The sequence below is a fragment of the Scyliorhinus torazame genome, chromosome 6 (assembly GCF_047496885.1).
Source record: "Scyliorhinus torazame isolate Kashiwa2021f chromosome 6, sScyTor2.1, whole genome shotgun sequence".
In the NCBI taxonomy this organism is placed as follows: domain Eukaryota; kingdom Metazoa; phylum Chordata; class Chondrichthyes; order Carcharhiniformes; family Scyliorhinidae; genus Scyliorhinus; species Scyliorhinus torazame.
The window spans coordinates 300,134,514-300,152,388 of NC_092712.1; the positions used below are offsets into that span (position 1 = coordinate 300,134,514).

Here is a 17,875-nt window from a genome sequence, read left to right on the forward strand (position 1 = left end):
ATTAAGCATAAAGTAGTATTTTTTCTGTATTGAGCAAAAGCAAGCTAATCTCACTATCTTTCAGGTTAAAGATAATCGAAATATCGCTTTTCTCTCAACATGCACTGTGTGAGATTCTATACTTCTTATTTCACCTGCTCTGAACGTGCATATAGTGGGGTTATGAAGATTCCGATTTTATATCATAGATCTTGAAACCATGAAAAATGTTCACAAGCTTTTTTCATTCAATTTAGTACGATAATATACTCTGATTAAAGAAAAATCTTTTCCCTCTAAACAGAGGTCCCCTCGCCACTTCCCAAAACAATTATAAAAATAACGTTAAACATGTTCAGCTGTTACATTCCAAAGCTCACGGATAGTTTGTTGTGAATTAGAAATCTCTGCAGAAAATTGTAAAATTTGATTCAAAAGTAAACTTTAGACTCAATACCTGAGCAAATTACATACAGACTTAGTAAATTGCAGAAGTAATATTTTGTTCCCATGAAGCAAATTTGTTTTTGAATCAAATCAAGCTATAAAACATAAAAATCTTAATTAGTTCTGTGGGTGACCTTAAAGTCACATTTTTGAGTCTCCAATAATCTATTTGAAAAAGCAAGGGAAAGATTAATATGGAATTAAAACTGCTATGGGGAAGGGAGAGGTGCAAGAACAGGTCTAACTTCAATGGTACAGCCATAAGAATAACTGACTTCATGGTGTTAGAAGACCACACAAGTTGTGTAAGTGACGCATAGAAGGTATTTAACTTGACGACCCAAAATTGAATCTGACTAGCTTACAAATCAGTCACCTTCTGAGAAACTCCGGCAACCGTAAGTGAAGTGTGCGTACACTTGACAATCTAATATTTCCCAAAGGTTAAAAAAACAGCAAAAGATAATCTGATCATGCTAAATATAAATATATCACGGGTCCAATATGACAAGTTCAGTACAGTTCCACATTGGGCTAAAAGTTAACATCTGCGCTAATCATGTTTCTAAATAGACCAGATGTTCCTGATTATTATTAAGAATGTTTTTAAAATTGTAAGCAGAGGTCATAGACCTGGAAACCAAAAGCTCAACAAAGAATTCTCACAGCGGCTATAAAACATAAAAAGAAACAGCAGGCATTTTCTTAACCTAAAGTTGGAAATGATGCTCACCCTTCAACTATATAGGTTTTGAGGTAACTGTCAGGTTATCCTGGTGGGTCTCATTCACATCATCAGATGGAATCTTTTCCTCAACCACAGAGCCTTACTGGCCAAAGTTTTGGAAGTTCTTGCTCAGTCCACAAGTTGGGAGTATTATGAGGAAACTGCCTGCTTCATCAGAGGCATAAAATACAGACTCAAGAGGTTTGGCTCTTGTTCGTCAATTCCAGAATGGAATTGATACTGCCCAGGTCACTACATCCACCCACTGCTCACTTCCCTACTAAAGGTTTGCAGCAAGACAGTGAGAAAAGAGGAGGGTGGGGAAAAAAATGGACATTGTCAAGATCAGATTTTATGGCTTATGTGCTAAACTTGTCATAAATATCATAAAACTCACAGGCACAAATTATCCATAAACATTTTTCCTCATTATAACACTGATTTCAAACATACAGAAAACGTCACTGGCGGTAAAATGCTTTGGGACATGCTGAGGTTGTAAAAGGTACTATATGAAACAAGTCTTCTTTTCTGGATAACATGCAGAATATTTGTTTTTTCATGATAAACTGTCAGGAAAAAAATAAGTCTTCCGGATATAGGTTATCCAGTTAAAGAAATAAAAACGGAAAATGCTGGATAAGCTCACCAGGTCGAGCAGCATCTATGGCAAGAGAAACGGTTAATGTTTCAAGTCCACATGATCTTTCCCTTACGAAAGGGAAATCATGCTTGACAAATCTAATGAACTTTTTCGAGAATGTAATTAGTAGAGTGCATGAAGGGGAGCCAGTGGATGTGGTTTACTTGGACATTCAGAAGGATTTTGACAAAGTCCCACCTAAGAGATTAGCGTATGAAATTATAACACGTGATTGAGATGATAGAAAACTGGATAGAAGCACAAATTCAGCATAAAGGGGTTGATATATTAGGCAATGCAGAGAGCCATGAACGGGTGATAAACATTCCAGGCTATATTATCTTTTGAAAAAAGAGCAATTGATAAAAGAGTAACAATATTGATAAAAGACAATTACCACAACATAAAGCAGGTCTTTCAGTCGGGGTGAAGTGGCAGTAAAAATACAATAAATAAAGTGAAGGAATAGCAAATGATAAAAGGCTTGTCTACAGATATCCTGATAATAATGATTTAGATGGGTAGAGATGGGGGAGTGGGGGGTGGGCAAGCAATGTATGCATGAGATCAGGGAAACATACAACAAAAAACAAGGTATTTATGTTGGGAGATTTTCATTTTTTACTTTTCACATTGACTGGGAGAGGCAGAACAACTCAAGCTGTCAAGGCAATGAATTTCTAGAACGTCCATGGGTCAGTTTTCTAAAACAATTTAGAACCAACAAGGGAAGAGGTCATAACTAAGAACATAAGAAAATAAGAACCAGGAGTAGGCCATCTGGCCCCTCGAGCCTGCTCTGCCATTCAATAAGATCGTGGCTGATCGTTTTGTGGACTCAGCTCCTCTTACCCACCCGCTCACCATAACCCTTAATTCCTTTACTGTTCAAAACTCTATCTATCTTTCCCTTAAAAACATTTAACAAGGTAGCCTCAACTGCTTCACTGGGCAGGGAATTCCACAGATTCACGACCCTTTGGGTGAAGAAGTTCCTCCTCAACTCAGTCTTAAATCTGCTCCCCCTTATTTTGAGGCCATGCCCCTAGTTCTAGTTTCACCCGCCAGTGGAAGCAACCTCCCTGCCTCTATCCTATTTATTCCCTTCATAATTTTATGTTTCTAGAAGAACCCCTCTCATTTTTCTAAATTCCAATGAGTGTAGTCCCAGCCTACTTAGTCTCTCCTCATAATCCTCTCAACTCAGGCTCCTCTCAACTTAGTGATGAGTAACAAACCAGACTTGTTTAACAATCGGACATTAAGGAAACAATTTGTATCTAGCAAGTTTTAGGTCTGACAGGGACAAGGGAGACTTTCAAGCTGAACTTTAAACAACTTTTAACTAATGCAAGCATCAGAGATGAGAAATAAATTGACCATATTAAAATGGACTGAATTGTTAATGGGCAAGCCTGCACACAGTAGAAAATATTCAAATACGTATCTGGCATGATACAAATCCAGTGCATACCTTAAAAAAGGCAAAGGCTCCATTTGTGCAGTTGAGAAATCATGATCAACAAATGAGGTTAAACTAAAAACCCAACAGAAAGAAGCGGAACACAGTATGTGAGGCCCAGGGCAGATGGCAACACTGAGGGAAACTAAGCTTCCAGCCTTCCAGCGAAGGGAAGGGAAGGGGGGCAGAGGGGAGAGGAGAGGATTGGGGGGGGGGGGGGGCGGAAGGGGGGGCTCATGTAAAAACCATTGTAAATAAAAAAAATGTATTTGTCAATATTACATGAAAAAATGAAATGAAAAATACACTTGAGCTGTTACTCTGTAAAAACTGGAAAATACCAATAAAAATATTTTTTCAAAAAGAGACAGTATCAAGCGAAAAGGCTGACACAAATGCAAACGAACAGGAAACCCAACAGACACGGACAGCTAGAAAAAGCAAAGGGATCCACAATAAATGTAATATGGGGTATCAAACATGAATATGATTTTTTAAAATTTGCACAGGATCCATAGACTCCCTACAGTGCAGAAGGAGGCCATTCAATCCTCGAGTCTGCACCAACCCTCCAAAAGAGCACTCTACTTAAGCCCACTCCCCCACCTTATCCCTGTAACCCCACGCATTGATCGTAGCCAATCCACCGAACCTGCACATCTTGAGGAAACCGGAGCACCCGGAGGAAACCCCACGCAGACATGGGGAGAATGTGCAAACTCCACACAGACAGTCACCCAAGGCAGGGATGTCAAGGCTAACAGCAAACTTTATTGTAACCATATTATGAGAGTGGCAAAGGGGAATGGGGTCCCATTAAAGAGTCACAAGCAAAAACTATAATGGATAATAAAATATGGAAGACTTATTCATTGAATATATTTTATCCATTTTCACAATGGAGGAAGAGGATTAAATATCAGTAGTACAAGGAAACCTAAAAATAAGTCAAGGGGACAAATTTAGTGGGTTTAATTCAATTTTTTTTTTTAAATACATTTTTGGAGAAAAGTAATGAGTCTTGGTTTCCAGCCTAGGCAGTAAAAGGGACTGTCAAGAGAGTTGCAGATAAGTTAGCCATAATTTTCCAAACTCTCTAAATTCAGGAATTGTGCCTTTGGATTGTAAAATTGAAATAGTCACTCAATTATTTAAGGGAGGGAGGAAAGTAAAAGTCAGCAATTTGTAACTTATTAGCTTAATATCAATTGTGTAGAAATTACTGGGATCAATCATCAGAGACAGTGATTTAGCACTTGGACAATGAGTCCACATGGATTTGTGAAGAGTAGGCCGTATCTATTTGAGAATGAATTTTTAAGGGCGTCACTCACATGGTGGGCAATATCAAGTGCCTTCTGGAGATCCATACAGATAAGATTCCACAAGAGATTATCGGCAAAAATTAAAGTCCGCAGAATTGGAGGCAAATTTATGAAACAACTGTTTGGGAGGTAAGAGACAAAGATAAAGGATTCATTCACTATGTGACAACTGTTTTTCCCCAGGGATCAGTATTCTATCCTGCACCATGTCCAACTCGCACATCATTCCTATGTGACATCCAGTCTCCCAGTGCCTCAAAATCTCATTGTTGTGTTTAAATCCTATATCTTTAACCTTGTCGAGCGCTAGAACTTTCCAATCTCGGCGTTTCTTTGCCCCAATCTTTGTCCATGCCCCCCCTTTTGCTTCACCTGTGGCACTGAGCCTTCCGCTGCCTAGGTCCTATTCCTCGAAATTCCCTCGTAAGCTCCTCTGGCACTCCAGCTCCTCTGTCTTCAATAGTTCCATAAAATCTTTGGCCAAGTTGGTGGTCACCCCTCTTAGACTCTCCTTCTTTGCTGAGCTATTCCTTACACTTCCTTTAGAAAAGCATTATAAAGGGCTAGTTGTTGTTGACACTAGATCACAGACTGTTTTTACTAACTACAGAATAGACAGCATAAAATGCTATGACAATCTTAAAATTTAGGATTTATAGTTTAGAACTTATAGGATCACCAAAAGCAATAATTTAACTCTACAAATTTGAGCACATAAGTTTTTAAAAATTGGGGCAGCACAGTGGCATAGTGGGTTAGCCCTGCAGCCTCACGCGCCAAGGTCCCAGATTCGATCCCGGCTCTGGGTCACTGTCCGTGTGGAGTTTGCACCTTCTCCGTGTTTGCGTGGGTTTCTCCCTCACAACCCAAAGACGTGCAGGCTGGGTGGATTGGCCATGCTAAATTTCCCCTTAATTGGAAAAAATGAATTGGGTACTCTAAATTTTTTTTTAAAGTTTTATAAAATTGAACTGCCTGTCACACATTCTGTGGTTAAACTCAAGATGTGGCCTTTTTGGAGGGTGCTAGTGGATGCAGAAGATTATCATATTTAGAAATATTTTAAAACATGGATTTTGGGTTTCATAAAGAGAGATCACAAATTTAAGCAGCAAATATAGTTAAACCTGTCATTCGATAACATCACGTGATAGTATAATTAAGAGCTTTTGAAATTGTTAAAGATTCCACTCATGTTAGCACAAAGTACATAGAGAATCATAGAATTTACAGTGCAGAAGGAGGCCATTCGGCCTATCGAGTCTGCACCGGCTATTTGAAAGAGCACCCTACCCAAGCCCACACCTCCACCCTATCCCCATAACCCAGTAACCCCACCCAACACTAAGGGCAATTTTGGACCTTCTTCTCAACCAAACAGCAACTTTTAAGTTAATTAACTAAATAAAAGACTAGACTTTAGATAAAAATGAAGCCTTATACTCCCTCAGTCACCAAACTCTCACTATAGCACTCAAATGCACTACATTCAGCACTCAGTGCAAACCAGGTGAAGGACCAGGTGAGGCTTAGAAAGGCTGTGTCAGCCAGATGTTTCATTCGGGATTTGATGATAGGGCTTGAGGGGTAGCGGTATTGATTAGCAAAAGAGTACGGTTCCAGATGGAGAAAGCGGTTGCAGACATGGGAGGCAGGTATGTGATCATGTCAGGGGCATTGGAGGGGAGGCTGGTGGCGCTGGTAAGCTTGGATGGTCCCAACTGGGATGATGTAGGATTTGTGAAGAAGGTGTGTGTGGCCATCCCCGACTTGGATTCACATGAATTGATAGTGGGTGAAGACTGGAACTTGGTGCAGGAGCCGAGATTGGACATGTCACGGCCGCGCTCGTTTGTCCCGACAGGGGAGGCAAAGGCATTGGCTGGACTAATGGCGGAAATGGGAGGGTGGACCCTTGGAGGTTTTTGCACGCAAGGGAGCGGGAGTATTCTTTTTTTTCCTCAGTCCATAAGGTTTATTCGCAAAGTGACTTTTTTGTGGTGGGGAAGGCGCTGTTTGCTGGGGATAAAGGGTCGGAATACTCGGCAATCGGGATTTTGGATCATGCGCCGCATTGGGTGGATGTGGTGTTGGAGAGATGTGGGGCTTTTGGCAGACCAAGGGTTCTGGGATAAGATTAAGAAAGTAATTGAGGAATATGTTGGGTCTAATTGTACGGGGAGGTTTCGTAGGTGGTGGTTTGGGAAGCTTTAAAGGCGGTGGTGAGGGGGGAGGTGATCTTGTTTAAGGCAAAGGTGGATAAGGAGGAGAGGGGTCAAAGGGTAATAGCTGAGATGTTGGAGATAGACAGGAATTATGCAGAAGACGGGGATCCAGTGAAGTTGGAAAAGAGGAGGGAGTTACAGGCGAGTTTTGAACGACTGTCCACAAGGAAGGTGGTGTGCCAATTGAGGCGGGCAAGGGGAGTAGTTTACAAATATGGTGAGAAGGCCATATTGGCAGGCAAGCTTTAGAGGGAGGCAGTGGTGAGAGAGATTGTTCAGGTGCGGGATAGGGCAGGGAAGTTGGTGGTGGCTCCAGATAAGATTAATAGTGTATTTGTGGTTTTTTTTGAGAGATTGTATAGGTCGGAGCCACCTGGGGAGGATCGGGAGATGCAGGAATTCCTGGATGGTTTAGAATACACAAGGTTGGGGGTGGGGGACAGAGCCATATTGGGAGGGAGCGATAGCGGAGCAGGAGATATAAGATGCGATTGGGAGGATGCAGTCGGGGAAGGTAGCAGGGCCAGATGGGTTTCCAGTGGAGTATTACAAGAAATTCAAAGATAAGTTGGCGTCGCTGATGGTGGGGATGTTTGAGGAGGCGATAGGGAAGGGGGTGTTGCCACAGACTTTGGGGCAGGCATCAATCTCTCTGTTGCTCAAGAAGGATAAGGATCCAACAGAATTTGAGTCATATAGGCCCATAACACTTTTGAACTAAGGAAATTCGGCACATCCACATTAACTCTTACTAACTTTTACAGATGGACCATAGAAAGCATCCTAACTGGCTGCATCATAGCCTGGTATGGCAACTGCTCGGCCCAAGACGGCAAGAAACTTCAGAGTCGTGAACATAGCCCAGTCCATAACACGAATCCACCTCCCATCCATTGACTCCATCTATACCTCCCGCTGCCTGGGGAAAGCAGGCAGCATAATCATAAATCCCTCCCACCCGGCTTACTCACTCTTCCAACTTCTTCCATCGGGCAGGAGATACAAAAGTCTGAGAACATGCACGAACAGACTCAAAAACAGCTTCTTCCCCGCTGTTACCAGACTCCTAAACGACCCTCTTATGGACTGACCTCATTAGCACTAGACCCCTGTATGCTTCACCCGAGGCCGGTATTATGTAGTTACATTGTGTACCTTGTGTTGCCCTATTATATATTTTCTTTTCTTTTCATGTACTTAATGATCTGTTGACCTGCTCGCAGAAAAATACTTTTCACTGTACCTTGGTACACGTGACAATAAACAAAATCCAAATCGAATGTGGACGCAAGGGTGTTGGCAAAGGTATTGGCAGGGAGGTTGGAGGAGTGCCTCCCAAAGGTGATAGGGGAAGATCAGACAGGGTTTGTGAAGGGGAGGCAGCTCTTTTCAAATATTAGGAGGGTATTGAATGTGGTTATGGAGCCGGCGGAGAGGAGGGAGACGGAGGTCATTGTGACATTGAACGCCATGAAGGCGTTTGTCCGAATAGAGTGGGGGTATTTTGAATGCAGTTCTGGAGCGGTTTGGGATTGGGCCAAGATTTGTAGATTGGGTAAGGCTGCTGTAGAGGGAGCCGAGCGTCCGCACTAATTATATGAATTCTGGATATTTTGCTCTGCACCGTGGGACCAGGCAGGAATATCTTATGTCCCTCCCTGTTGCTTGTGCTTGCGATTGAGCCGTTGGCCATCGCGTTGAGGAGTTCAGAGGTGTGGAGGGGAGGGAGGTGGTGGTAGAGAATAGGGTATCTATGTATGCGGACGACTTGCTCTTGTATGTATCGTAACCGAGTGGGTCGATTGCGGGGGGGGGGGGGGGAATTGGAGCAGCCGAGCCGAGTATTTGGGTATTTTTCGGGATATAAACTAAATTTAGATAAAAATTTATGAAATTAAAAATTGGGCAAACCAATGGCAGATGCAGTATAATTTGGATAAGTGTGAGGTTATTCACTTTTGAAGCAAAAACAGGAAGGCAGATTACTACCTGAATGGTTGTAAATTGGGAGAGGGGACCTGGGTGTCCTTGTGCACCCGTAGCTGAAGGTAAGCATGCAGGTGCAGCAGGCGGTAAAGAAGGCTAATGGTATGTTGGCCTTCATTGCGAGAGGTTTTGAGTATAGAAGCAGGGATATGTTGCTGCAATTATACAGGGCCTTGGTGAGGCCACACCTGGAGTATTGTGTGCAGTTCTGGTCTCCTTCTCTGAGGAAGGATGTTCTTGCTCTTGAGGGAGCGCAGCGAAGGTTTACAAGACTGATTCCAGGGATGTCATATGAGGAGAGGTTGACTAGGTTGGGATTTTGCTCGCTGGAGTTCAGAAGAATGTTGGGGGGGGGGGGGGGATCTCATAGAGACTTATAAAATTCTAACAGGACTAGACAGGGTAGATGCAGGGAAGATGTTACCAATGATTGGTGCGTTCAGAACAGTCCAAGGATTCAGGGTAAACCATTTAGGACAGAGACGAGGAGACATTTCTTGACCCAAAGAGTAGTGAGCCTATGGAAATCATTACCACAGGAAGTAGTTGATGCTACATCATTGATTACATTCATGAGGCGGCTAGATACAGCACTTGGGGAGAATGGGGTCAAAGGCTATGGGAGAAATCAGAATTGGCAGCACGGTAGCACAAGTGGATAGCATTGTGGCTTCACAGCACCAGGGTCCCAGGTTCAATTCCCCACTGGGTCACTGTCTGTGCAGAGTCTGCACGTTCTCCCCTTTTCTGCGTGGATTTCCTCTGGGTGCTCCAGTTTCCTCCCACAGCCCAAAGACGTGCAGGTTAAGTGGATTGGCCATGATAAATTGCCCTTAGTGACCAAAAACAAAAAGGTTAGGAGGGATTATTGGGTTACGGGGATAGGGGGGAAGTGAGGGTGGTGCAGACTCGATGGGCCAAATGGCCTACTTCTGCACTGTATGTTCTAGGCTATTGAGTTGGATGATCAGTGTAGCCACTTAAATTGGCCAACTCCCGATTCAAAATGGCGAACGGCAAAGGCTGATGGGAAAGTCAGCCAACAAGGCAGCTGCAGGTTTGCTGTGTATTTACCTCTGAAAAGGCCAGACAATTTACCTCTGAAAAGGCCAGACAATATCGATACCAGCGACCATCAGCATAACAAAGTAGCAGCCATCTGCATACTGATGAGCAATCCCCGGGAACAATAAGCAACATTTTGGACACACAAAGCAAAGCCAGACTCCTCGGCGCCAGCAGGAGCCAACACAAAGGAGGTGAACGAGCACCTAAAGACCGCCCATCGATCAGGGAACCGCTCCAGTATTGGAGAAAATCGAACCAAGTGATTGGGACAAAGTCCAATCACTTGGGACCAGGTACAGGGTCCAACCCAAAAGGCGGGAAGCCCCTGGGGACTATAAGAGTGAAGCCCCAAGTTCAAATCGCTCTCATCAGCTCCTCTTCACCTCTTCTTCCTGCCCGGGTCACCCAGCAACACGAACCAACATTGACCGTGACCGGTGCAGTGATCGTCGTTTAACGCAAGTGTTAATTCAACGCTCGCTACGAGACAGGCGCTCCCAGCTACCAATCCGTACCAACTTTGAATCCCGCAGACTCAGAACCCGAACGAAAGGCCATTTGTTCCCCTGACCTGGTGGGTCAGTCCAAAGTTAAGTATAGGCCTGTTAGTTGTAGAAGTAGCTTAGACGTAGAATTTGTGCATGAGTAGCGATTACTGTGTATAATAAATGTGCTTTGATTTAAATCTTACTATTCGGTGTATTGGATTATTGATCATCACTCAGACTTGAACCTCGTGGCGGTATCATAAAGATACCTGGCGACTCGAGAGCAAAGGTAATAAAACAAAGCAATTGAACCAAGGCAAAGTTAGCAACATCAGTCATGATCGTGATGAATAGCGGAACCTCCTCCTGCTCCTATCTTCTATGTATGTATCTATGTATGTGAACATTTTGTGGTGTCTCGGCCAGAGCTGGGGGTAGGGGTGGGGGGGCTACCATTCCGTAGGGCGCGATTCACTTTAGATATCTGGGGCTGCAGGTGGCACGGGATTGGGGAGGACTCCGTAGGTATAAGATTACTAGTTTGGTGGGGAGGGTGAAAGCTGATCTGACAAGGTGGGATGGTTTCCCTGTCGCTGGTAGGTCGGGTACAGGCAATTCAAATAAAATTTACAGTGCAGCAGGAGGCTATTCGGTCCATCGTGTCTGCACTGGCCCCTACAAAGAGCACTCTACTCAAGCCCATGTATCTACTCTATCCCCGTAACCCCCACTTAACCTTTTTGGACACTAAGGCAATTTAGCATGGCCAATCCACCTAACTCACACATCTTTGGACTGTGGGAGGAATGCGAAGCACCCGGAGTAAACCCACGCAGACACGGGGAGAACATGCAGACTCCACACAGACAGTGACCCAGCCGGAAATCGAACATGGGACCCTGGAGCTGTGAAGCAACTGTGCCAACCACTATGCTACCTTGCTGCCCAATGGACGTGTTGATGATATTTTTGTTTATTTTTTAGTGCCTACCAATCTTCCTGTCAACAGCATTTTAAGGAGGTTGAAAAGATGATTAGATTGGGGAGAGGGGGAGGGGGGGGGCGAAGGTGGCTAGGATTAGAAAGGTGCTGTTTCAGAGAGGACGGCAGTTAGGTCTTCCTAATTTACTATATTATTATCGGGCAGCGAATGCAAAGGTGGTGAGGAACTGGGTTAGAGGGGGGAACTCCCACTGGGTGAGAATGGGGGAAGAGTCTGTGCAGGGGTCAGGGCTGAGGGCGCAGGCAACAGAGCTGCACTCGATGGCCCCAGGAATATACTCATGGAGTCCGGTAGTAGTAGCAACGTTGAAAATCTGGACTTTGGCTGGGGGTGGGGCCCAGGGAAATGCCGATTCAGGGGAATCAGAGATTTGAGCCAGGAAAGTGGGATGGGAGTTTTCGGAGATGGGAGCAGAAGGGAGTCAGAGCACTAAAGGATTTGTTTCAGGGGGGCGGTTTGAGGGACTAAAGGAGCTGGAGGCAAAATATGGGTTGAGGCAGGGGGAAATGTTTAGGTATATACAGGTCCGAGATTTTGCTAAGAAGGGGTACAGAGCTTTCTGGTGGCGCAGGCCTCCAGACTGTTGGAGGAGGTGCTGACGACAAGGGGAATGGAGAAGTGGGTGGTGTCGGTGATTTATGGGGTGATTTTGGGAGAAGAGAAGGCACCCCTGGAGGAGATTAAGACAAAGTGGGAGGAAGAGTTGGGAGAGTGCTAGGAGGAGGGGTTGTGGTGTGTGGTGTTCCGGAGGGTGAATGCCTCAGCTTCGTGCGTGAGGTTGAGGCTGATACAGCTGAAGATGATGTATTGGGCACACCTCACAAAGGCGAGGATGAGCTGACTCTTTGAGGGGGTAGAGGATGTTTGTGAGCATTGCAGAGAGGGGGGCCCGCAATCCACATTCACATGTTTTGGTCCTGTCCAAAGCTGGAGATATTGGAGGGAGGTGTTCAGGGACATTTTGAAGGTGGTATACGTGAGCTTGTGCTGGGTCCTCTGGAGGCCATATTTGGGGCATCGGATCGGCCGGGATTGGAAGTGGGTGCGGAGGCAGATGTTTTAGCCTTCGCCTCACTGATCGCCTGAAGGCGGATCCTGTTGTGGTGGAGGTCAGTTTCTCCACCCTGTGCCCTGGCATGAAAGGGGGATCTGTTGGAGTTTTTAAACATTCAAGAAGGTGAAGTTTGAGTTGAGGGGAAGGATGGAAGGGTTCTACAATTCATGGATTTGTTCATTATGCACTTTCATAAATTGGATGACATCGAACATGGGGGGGGGGGGGGGGTCGATTTTGTATGTTGTTGGTGACTACGTATGGGGTAATGGTGGATTCCCGGTTCATTTTCTTTGATGTTTGTATTTAAAAATGTTGAGGGTTGTTTGGGGGTTGGTGGGAGAAAGGGATTGTTGGCCGGGATATTGACATTGTATTTGTTACCGTTGATTGGCTGTTGGTAGGTGTAAATTTGGATGAAAATGTGAAAGAGGAGGAAAATAAAAAACAATTTTTTTAAAGTTCATGGAGAGTGAAAGATGGGAAGTCAGCTAGGCGTGCACCACAATAGCCAAATCTAGAGGTAGCAATGACCCGGATGAGGATTTCAGCCATCAATGAGCTGAGGAAGGGACATAATCATGCAAAGTTATGGAGCTGAAAATAGATGGTCTTAGAGACAGTGCAGACATGTGATCGGAATCTCAGAGTCAAACAAGACCAATGTTGCAAACCATCTCATTCAGTTTTAGAGTTCGCCAAGGAGGGGAATGGAATTACTGGTTACAGGATGGAGTTTGTGGCTGAACTGAAGTCAATATTTACAATCTTTCCAATATTTAGTTAGAAGAAATTTTTACTCGACTAGTACTAGATGTCCGACAAACAGCCAGACAACTGAGGAATTAAGAGAGAGAGGAGGGACGAAGGAAGTGGGAGTGTGGCAGAGCTGGGTGGAGGCAACATACATGTGCTGGTTTGAGCCAACACAGTGGAACAGCGGTTGGCACTACTGCCTCACAGCACCAGGGACCCGGGTTCAACCTCAAGTGACTTGTCTGTGCGGAGTCTGCACGTTCTCCCTGTGTCTGCGTGGGTTTCCTCCGGGTGCTCTGGTTTCCTCCCACACTCCAAAGATGTGGAGGTTAGGTGGATTGGCTGTGCTAAATTGCCATGGTGGGGTTGCAGGAATAGGGCTGGGCAATAGCAAGGTAGGGTGTTCTTTTGCAGACTCGATGGACCAAATGGCTTCCTTGTGCACTGTAGGGATTCTATTCTATGTGGAACCCGACTTATATTTTTTTTACACACAATGTCACAGAGGAGCAGCAAGCATATCAATGAGAAATAAGAAGAGGTTTAGACTAGGTTCTTGGTATTCAGGGGCAACAATGGGAATAAGAAGCCGCTGGATCGACAAGAATGGAACTAGCGAGTGCAGACTGACTAAGTTAGACGATGATGATGCAATGGAGGAGGACAATATGATCAACCATGTCAAAGCCTACAAATAGATAAAGTAGCATTAAAAACATTACTGGTAAAACTTGTTCCTTTTGTACATCATGGTTAAGGTATTACAATTTTCTGTGTCTATGAGTCAACACACAGCACATGCAACACAATTTTCTCATCATGTCTGTCCCGAAGCTACAGTTATTTCTCCATGTTGGAATGATCAGGAAAACCTAGAACATCCAGGAGGCCATTCAGCCCATCGAGTCTGCACCAACCCACTTAAGCCCTCACTTCCACCCTGTCCCCGTAACCCAATAACCCCTCTTAACCTTTTTCGGTCACTAAGGGCAATTTATCATGGCCAATCCACCTAACCTGCACGTCTTTGGACTGTGGGAAGAAACCGGAGCACCTGGAGGAAACCCACACGGACACGTGCAGACTCCGCACAGTGACCCAGCGGGGAATCGTACCTGGGACCTTGGCACTGTGAAGCCACAGTGCTATCCACTTGTGCTACCGTGCTGCCCTCAAGACTCTTGTCAATACCTCCAAGTTAAACATTAAGAATAATTAAAAATGATCTTTTAGAGCAAGTGGTAATCACTTCATTTTATTAGGTGTATAGCCTCTGCGAGTAGCAAGCAGAAAACCAGCTCCAAAGTTACACAAAGTCACCATCAGTCTAAAAATGTACTGCTCCGGGTACACACCTTCTCCCCAGATATTAACATGCTTCACTGTTAAGATTGCATTAATTACGTGGATTTTATCATCTAATATAAATCGTTGCATTGGTGTTGGATAAAAAAATAACCTGGGTCATAGGAATTAGGTGATGTTGGCAATTCAGCCCTTCGAGTCCGCTCTGCCATTCAATCAGATCATAGCTGATCTCTCCCTGGTCTCAAATCCACCCCCCTGTCGGTTGCCCATATCCCTTTAACCCAGGTCCAGGTGATTGCACTATTAGTTCCAATAGGACTTCGCACTGCCTGGCGCTATTTATTGATGGTGGGAGAAAGACCAGACAGGCGTGAGGGAAGTGAACCTGTCAGTGCATTCCCATTCGCACTCTATATATTCTACACTTGCAGATACAGCAAATGTATAATATACAGAGATGGGCAAACAGGGTGTCTGGAGACTTTCCTGAGGCAGCGCTGGGCAAAAAGACCGAGTTAAACCATCTGCTGCGAATGGGGAGGGCCGGTTAAATTCGGGGCTGCAATGTCGCGGAGGGAGCTGAGCTTGTGAGCCTCCAGCCGGAGCCCGGGGGTCCCACTCTGTCCCCCATCTCCATTCACTCGGAAAGAGCCCGGAGGCCTGCTGGCGGAGAGGGCGCGCGCTCCGGGAATAACCGTCACCCCCTCACTCGGGAGCCGGCCTTCCACTTATCAACACACAGTTCACAGACCGACCGGTCTCCCCTCCTTCCCCTCACTCACTCACTCTCTCAGTCGCTCTGCTCCATCGCCGGGCCAAAGGGGAAAACAACATCCGGATCAGACTGGAAACTACCACCGGGGTCACGGGGGTCACGTGACCGCCTCAGGCGTGTGGGGCGGGGGGCGGAGTGCTGCAGCGTTGGAGGGGCTGTCTGGCTGCTTTCCAGCTGTGAATTTTCACCCTCTCCCTCAGCTGGAGGTAAAGGATACCGCGCTGCCTGTTGTTATTTTTTCCGAAGGAGAGTTATCTTCAGTGACCCAGCCCATGTTTATCCCTCAACCGGCATCGCGCGAAAGAAAACACCAGTCATCAAGGGATGCTCTCCTTGCCGCTTGTGGGAGCATGCTGTGCAAAAACTGGCCCCTGCAATTCCGCAGTGACTGGACCCCCCCCAGCTATTCACAGTGTATATTAGTGAGCTAGATGAGGGAACTAAATGTAACATCTCCAAATGTGCAAATGAGGCAAAGCTGGGTGAGCTGTGAGGAGGATGCAGAGATGATTCATTTGGATTTGGACAAGATGAGTGAGTGGACAAATGCATGATGGATGAAGTATAATGTGGAAAAATGTGAGGTTATCCACTTTGGCAGCAAAAACAGGAAGGCAAATTAATATCTGAATGGCTAGAAATTGAGAGGGGGAAATGTCCAATGAGACCTGGGTACACCTATCGCTGAAGGTAAGCAGGCACAAGAAATTTAACTGGACGCAGCACTGCCAAACTGCATTGCAGCATTTTAAAACTGTTGACAACAAAGTGGAAAGAAAAGGAAATGGACATGTACCTGCCAAAAGCCAACTCCACAGGGTGAATAAAATCAAAAGGAAATAAACAGTATAACTGTAGAATCTTAACAGAGGAAAGAAAGAGAGATAGCTAACATCAGTACTGCCAGTAATCCAGCAGAAGCAGTCATATATACAAACAATGTATGAGATATACTCTCCTAAAAGAAGCAGCCATTTTTTCACCTTCACTGAACTGGAAGACTATTTCCCAGACCTTAACCCGGTTGTGGTAATTATTTGCTGGATTTTCCTCATAAGGTTATTCCAAATTGGATGTGGTTCTCAGAGTTCAGGTAAGTGTAAGTAGTTGGGGACCAAGGGATGGTTTAATGTAAAATGATGTCTATAGTCATCACCAGTCATGAAGTATTATAGTCCTTTTTGTTTGTGTGTTTGTTTTTCTTTTAAGTTAATAAATATTCTTTATTAATTGTTCACACAATGACATGGCTGTTCCTCACTGGGTTGTACACTGTTCCTCATATTATACCAGAAAAAACTACACATTAATATGAACCGGTTCTTCCAAGTTACTCTTCTGGGTTTTGGGATATCCTCACATTTAACATCAGCGTGGTTCATAATCTGTTGAATTGAGTGGAAGAAGTTGTTCGAGGTAACAAGTTGCTTTTACATATCACCTTTAATGTAGTGGGACGTCCACGTTATTTCATAGGAACATTGTGAAACAGAATTTGACACTAAAAGCTGCAAGTCACATTTATATAGAACCCTTAGCATAATGAAATGTCTCAAAATGCCTGACAATAGGATCATCAAACAAAATCCCAAGACACAAGCAGATATTGGGCACGTATCCAAAACATGCTCAAATTGGTAGGTTTAAGGAGCTTCTTAAAGGAGCAAACTGAGGTGCAGCAGTTCATTGCAGAGCTCCAGAGCTTAGGTCCTCATCCAACTGGGAGCCAATGTAGGTCAGTGGATGAACAAGAGTTGATTGCGAGTTGGATTACGCGCAACTTTTTAGGATGCTTGACATTTATAGAGGGTGGAGGAGCATTCAAGTAGTCTAGTCTGGAGGGAACAAAGGTATTCAAGAGGGTTTCAACAGCAGATGGGCAGTGGCATCAAATCATGATTTTTTTTTCAGCTCACTCATAGAAGATGGTCCCATACTTATGGGCAATAGTCTCAAAAGACAGCATACGGATGAATTCTCTGCAGGCACTGAGCTAATTAATTTCCACAGCATCTCCTAGCCAGTCACATTTGAATGCATGGTGTCCTTTGAAATCTGGTAAATTGTTTAGAAATACTAAATCTGGCTTACAAGCATAAACTGTTCTGCCTGCTCGATAATATATTTGGTGAGGATTGGAGATGTTAGCCCCTTTGTAACTCCAGGGAAATAAATGAAGTGGTGATTCTGGAGGGCAAATACCATTTTGGCAAAACATTAAAGCACAGATTTTCATATCCAAAAAGTCCAATCCTTCCTGAATTTTATGATTTTTTCAATGCAGAACTCTGTAGGAGACTGGAGGGTGCCATTGATTTGAAGATTGTTCTTTCACCCAGGGATCTTGTTGGAATTCATCCAAACTAATAGCATAGAAGTCTCTTCTGCCTCTACCCAGTGCTGTAATTAGTACAAATACTCATTGGAAGACTTTCAACAAGGCTACAAGGATAGCTGACGTAAGAAACAAAAAGTTCACATTGATACAGTAGTTGTTTCTTTGACATGCACAGAAGCTTATTACTATGATTATCGGAGCTCTGCTTAAAAATTGTCAATCTACTCGGGATTCTATACCCATAGAATTTTCCTTGCAAGTTGTGGAATGCTCATTCCCCTACCATTGGAC

At 44.5% G+C, this 17,875-nt stretch overlaps 1 protein-coding gene across 2 annotated transcripts in view; it reads right to left on the reverse strand.

Moving 5' to 3' along the window:
* The window catches only part of exoc2 (exocyst complex component 2), a 323,421-nt gene extending 308,095 nt beyond the window's left edge, over positions 1-15,326 (reverse strand). The window contains exon 1 of one of the 2 annotated variants that reach the window (XM_072509914.1): positions 15,258-15,326. The gene's annotated coding sequence lies outside the window, so the exon portion shown is untranslated. Of the gene's footprint in view, positions 1-15,253 lie in introns of both variants that reach the window. The other variant, XM_072509916.1, reaches the window with a different exon arrangement.
* Between the last annotated feature and the right edge of the window lie 2,549 nt (positions 15,327-17,875).